This window comes from Ixodes scapularis, unplaced genomic scaffold, assembly GCF_016920785.2.
Source record: "Ixodes scapularis isolate PalLabHiFi unplaced genomic scaffold, ASM1692078v2 PGA_scaffold16__2_contigs__length_2301149, whole genome shotgun sequence".
NCBI classification, from domain to species: Eukaryota; Metazoa; Arthropoda; class Arachnida; order Ixodida; family Ixodidae; genus Ixodes; species Ixodes scapularis.
In genome coordinates, this window is record NW_024609842.1 from 1,561,948 (window position 1) to 1,568,046 (window position 6,099).

Here is a 6,099-nt window from a genome sequence, read left to right on the forward strand (position 1 = left end):
AAGCCGGTAACGGGCGCCTAGGAGCTACGCTCTATAATGAAAAAAAAAATTAAACACACTCACCACGCAGACGTGGAAGAGTACACCTGCGAGATGGGCAAACATTAGGTGAAATTTAGTTACAAAGAAACAAGATTTATAACTCCACACAAATGCACAAGGTTTCACGTGTCCTGACCACTTCAATGAAGTGAAGTTTTCCGCTTAGCACAGCACAGGCTATTGTGAACAATCATAGGAAGTCACACTTACCGGAGAATATCAACGAACCTCTGGCCCCATGCTCCATAATTAAGGACCTGTAAGTGCGAATGTCGTTAAACCGTTCCTTGTCACGCATCGAGCTTGATTCATAATCGAAATTCGATATTGCACCGCTTATCACATGTTCAGTAGGAAAATAATAAAAATAATTGTGTCTTTTTATAGATCTATAACGCATAAAAATAAACGAGACCGATTAATGGGTTATGTAATTGGTTAAAGCTTGACAATCAATTGAGTTACACATATTACTCGATGTCCAGCCCTACTTCGACGGTGTGTATTGTCAAACTGCAAATTTCACACGTCTATTCAACGCGCAGAACTACAGTGGACAACATAAATAGTTTTGCTTACAGCATTCCAGTTGTTAAACACAAATATGATGTATATTCTTCATGCTCATTACTTTTCATAGGACTAAATTCCAGTGGACGCAGCGAAGGCGTCCTATAGGCGGAGCATTGGCTTTTTAACCTTTTATTGAGTATATTAAATATATATTCACCACTATGGGTCAGTCTAAGCGTGACAAGTGGAGATGCCGGACGTGCCGTGGGAAAGAGAGTCAAGCGGGACCACCTGATGGGACCGAAGCCTCGCAGGGTGTGGAGAATCTATCTGCTCAGCTGGCTGCCATGACTGAGAGGCTGGATGGGCTGCTCACCCTGAAAGGAAATGTAGATTCCCTCCTGTCTCTGTCGGCGCAGCTCAACGAACTCTTATTGGTAAAGCCACTGGCTGAGCCTGAGAGAGACAGTCAACGAAATTCAACAGTCTATGGACTTCTTCTCCGCTGACTATGACCGTCTTCTCAAGCTAGCAGCAGCCAACGAGCAAACTGGCAAAGGTCTCCAGGACGAACTGTCGCAAATAAAGTCAACTGTGCAAATACAAGCAGCCGAAATCCAGGAGATCCGGGGCGCGCTCAACGACAACGAGCAGCACAGTCGTCTCTCCAACCTCGAAGTGCACGGACTTCCTGTCTCGCCTAAAGAAGACCTATTATGCTTTATTGAGTCTCTCGCGGAAAAGCGGAACACCTCTCACTTCCACAAAACCGATATACTCGCTATACATCGCTTGCCTGCCAAACGTGAAAAGGCCCCGCCGATTCTAATTCGATTTGCTTCGGTCAGTATGAAGGAATCGTGGATGGAAGCGCGGGGAAAGCTTCCCTCGCTCAGTCAGGTTGGTCCTTTCCCCAAATTGTACTTAAACGACAACCTGACTCGTGCGAACAAGGAGCTGTTTTGGCAGGCTAGACAGAGAGGCAAGGAGCGAGGCTACAAATTGGTGTGGGTGACAAGGGCTAAGATATACGCCAGAAAGATGGAGGGTTCTCTCCCTGTGAGGATCAACCATAAGTTAGACCTTGAACAGATTATCTAGTTGCATGACAAACTTCGCTCAGGTTTCAGATTTTCGTCTTTCAGAAAGTTTCTTGGAGTTTGTCATGACCACTCTTTTTTTGTTTTACACGTTAATATAAGGAGCATACGAAAGCATTGGAATGAATTCGAGATAATTTAAAGGGATACTAGTTCGCTGGTAGATTTCTTTGTTTTAACAGAAATAAGCATTTCCTCTGTTGCTACAGATCAATTTTCTTTACCAGGATATATAGGTAAATTCTACACGCGGTGTTCCGGTCATGAAGGTGGCATCGCGGTTTTCGTGAATGAGAAGTGGTCCATTACTAATATTTCTTTGTACTTCACTCACGCAGAATGTGTCGCCCTTTTTCTAGGAAACGCGGCAACCTCGGTATGTTTTTTGGCAGTCTACAGACCGCCTTCCACGAACGTTGGATCTTTTCTGGAAGAACTTGAATCTTACATAAGTAGTCTCACCATGCATGACCAGTTATGCCTTGTAGGAGATTTTAATATTCCCATTTTAAGCACGACCAAATCTACGGTGTGTAAATACTTAACCTTCTTGTCAACGCATGGAATAGAGTGCACTATTAATGCTCCAACTCGTGAAGAGTTTCTATTAGACAGACTAGTTTGCTCCTGCGTTGACCATATCAACATCGGAACATCTGCGTCGATCGTTAAATCGGCCATTATTACGGAAAAACTTGCTGAGCACGACTTTGCGGCCTGTCATTGTTCTTTTGGTAACTTGGCATCGCGCAAACTACCGGGCCGTATTAAAGTAACAAGCATAGACAATCGTGCCTTTGATAAGCTAGTCTCGTGATATGACTGGATCGGATTTTTAGAGTCCGTCCACCACAGTGACGTATATAAAAACTTCGTTCTTTTGTTTGATAAATTCTATAATACCTGTCGGAAAGAGGTGTACATAAAAAAAAACGTAACCCTGACCTCTTATGGCTAAATACAAATATTTTGACAGCAATTAGCGATAAAAATGCTTTATGGGCTAGATGCTGTCGTTCACCTAACAACGTGCAATTGAAGTCAGACTTTAAATTCTTTCACAACAAAGTCAACGCAATGATTAGATCTGCCAAACGAAACTACTACCAGAAAAAAATTCGCGGAATTTCGTTCAGATGCACGAAAAACTTGGTCCCTGATTAATGAGTTCCGTGGAACTAGCGCGCGCCACTCTATCGACGATACGATGAGGCAAAATTTTGGCGGTAATTTATGTCATGTTGTAGAAAATTTAAACGCTTTCTTTGCTACTTTTTCTGGAAAGGCCAGAGATCCCCCAACTCCTATTGGTAACACTGTCAGCTCCTCTGCGTTGCTTTTCCCACTCCAAGAGACGGATCGGCACTCGATCTTGTTTAGCTTTAAGCGAAGCAAGTCGCCTGGAATTGACAACATTCGCCTCTACGATTTTCGCAGAAACTATGTCAGTCTCAAAGCGGTCCTTCTTTTTATGTTAAACGGCTTTATTGAGGCTAAATTGATTCCCGACGACCTTAAAACATCAATAGTGCGTCCTCTATACAAAGGGGGTGCCAAAAATAACATCGAGAATTATCGACCGATTTCTATTCTACCGATAATCGTGCAGACACTCGAAAATCATGTGTTTCAGGTAATGACGTTTTTTTAGGTAAATTTAATATATTGTCACCTACTCAGTTTGGATTCGTGCATGGGAAGGGCACACAGCCCCTTCTGGAAGATTTTTCTGATTATCTTTACTCTGGTTTTGATAACAATGTTGTCACGTCAACACTATTCTTTGACGTATCTAAAGCGTTCGGCACCGTTAGTCACTCGTTACTTTTACGTAAACTTCACAACATAAGCTTCCGTGGCACTTTTTTTTTCTGAGAGCTATCTTGACCATCGCTCCCAGCTGGTATCTGCTGGAGGTTTTCAAAGCTCACGAACAAAACTAAAAGCAGGTGTACCACAAAGTTCAATTTTGTCGCCCTTTTTGTTTACCATCTTTGTCAATGACATCGCCAGCTATGTACCAGGATGCACGATCTATCAGTCTGCAGATGACATGTAATCATGTCCCAACATATTAATTACGTAGACTCGATTCGCCAGTTACAGCACCATGCGACTGCGGTCATGGACTGGTTTGAGAAAAACCTAATCGCTATCAATGTAAAGAAAACAAAACTAATGTGTTTCTACAATCCACATAAAACAATCAATCTCAGCATTCCTTTTATTTTACACTCATCATCTTGTAATCAGTGCGCCTGTGTCCCCTTAGAGTACGCTAGCAGTGTTAAGTACCTTGGTATTTTTTTCGATAGTGGCCTAAAATGGCATGCCCATTTAGCATATATTTGCAAAAAAAGTAAGGAGCGCCAGCTGCATCTTATATAGATCCAAATGTCTCATGCCTCTTTATGTTCGTAAGGTTATTGCTCATAATCTAGGGTACAGTATCCTTCGGTACGGCATAACAGTTTTTGGTAATTGTTCCACTTTCTGGAGAGCTAAAATTGACAGCATCCTTAATGCAATCCTAAAGAGTGTCTCCTATAACATGCAAATACCATAGGACACCACTCTTTTCGACATTCTTCCACTCCCTGACTTTCACACCCTCTATGTTCACACAGTTATTTTGCGACATTTCTGGAGCTCTGAATTCAGAACTTTAAGCTCATCATCTCGTGCCCTGCGACACGTGCAGCCTTTCCAAATACCTCTTGTGCATACCCGATACGGTGAAAGTACGCGAGCATATTACGTTCCAAAGCTTTTCTCACAGCTGCCGCTTGAGCTTCTAGGCCTTACCTCGCTCCGTATACTTAAGAAATCACTTAGAAGTATGAGTTTTTGATGATCTCTGTTTTACTTTGTTTAGTGTTTTCCAGTGTGGGTTTCACTTCTTTAGCCTGGACGTCCTGAACAATCGCTCGTTCGACGCCGTGTAGTGCAATTTCGTTTCTCGCCTGACTATTTTTTATTTTTCTTTTACACATCAGGCGCGACGCTTTGGTCTTCGTGATTATCGTTATTTTCTATATTAAATTCTTTTAAACCTTATCTACGTACTTGAATCAGTATTTGGAGGCGTGATTCTGTGTGTTGCATGCACCCAACTGCTGACTTTGACTTTGGGACATTCCAAGGACGTGTGTATGTCAATCTGTCTTATTTCCTTTTGTATACCGGGTAGCAATGTTTAAAGTGTCAATTTCAGGGTAGCATCCCACAAGCCTTGTTTTGGCTTTGATGCGCCCGTCACGCAAACAGTGTCGTGCTCCATACAATAAATGTATTATCATTATTATTAATATATAAAGTTGCTCTGCCAGAGTATTGCTACACTGGTTGTCGCAGTAAAAGAGAAATATAGCCATGGCGGTACGCTGCACAGTTAACCAAACTCCCCGAGCTGTGTAGGGTGACCACCTTCCTGCTTGTGAAATGCGGGACACGCTGAACTGAGGGGGGGGGGGGGGGGGCGTAGTGTTTATCACAACTGCGGCATCTAAGAAGGTTACATGAGAGGAAATGTGTTACCACGCACACCATGAAATGTGGTTGAATGCATATTATACACCTGCACAGGCTATTGCGGCAATTAAGCTCAAATAATTTTCACACTCAGTGATGTATATTTTTATTTTAATGCCAAGTAAGTTATTAAATGTGTCTAAGTTGAAAATACCCGAAATTACTCCAATAGAAATTAATGCATCAAAAGTAAAGAGTAAACAGTAAACCTTTTTTCGGCTTATTGTTTCCTGTCGATATACGTTTACCAACATACCCTTACCCAAATTTAGAGCCCCATATTTCAATTTCAACTTGTATTTTGTCTAGTTGGCTCATTCTGAATTAAAAGGTTAAAGGCGCGAACAAAACGAAGACAATAAAGACACAAAGGCAACAAGACAAGCGCCAACTCTTCACTAAACATATTTCACATCAATCCTTTCGCATAGGCAGAGATTGATTTGAAAATAATTAGAATAATTTATATTTCCTATTTCAAATAGCAAATCTCTCTTGTAGTATGTACATTTCAACCAGGGGAAAGGGCACAACGGCATATTCGCGTCGTTCTCCTGCAAGAACGACGGTCGCTTCCAGCGATGTTAGGATTGCGTACCATCGTAACTCACAGGATACCCAGCGGCCTCCACGATTCTCCGCACCCCGTTGTTGTGCAGTGCTATGAGATAAATTGTGAATTTTACGACAGCGTGAAGTGCGGTACATTTGGAAAATTTTTGGTGTATCTCGCGGGACGCGGGACACAAGCCGTCAATGCGGGACAGTACCGCGAGCCACGGGACGGTTGGTCACCCTAGAGCTGCGGCAAAACATCAATTCCCAGCAGGATGTTCATTCGGACCGAAAGTGTTGGGGTAGGAGTTGAGCCCATGATCCCACCGCGACGCAGCTGGCTCGATAACGTTTAAAA

The 6,099-nt window shown here is 42.6% G+C and overlaps 1 pseudogene; it reads left to right on the forward strand.

Moving 5' to 3' along the window:
* The first annotated feature begins 902 nt into the window (after window positions 1-902).
* On the forward strand, window positions 903-4,706 carry LOC120837082 (annotated as a pseudogene).
* The last annotated feature ends 1,393 nt before the right edge of the window (window positions 4,707-6,099 follow it).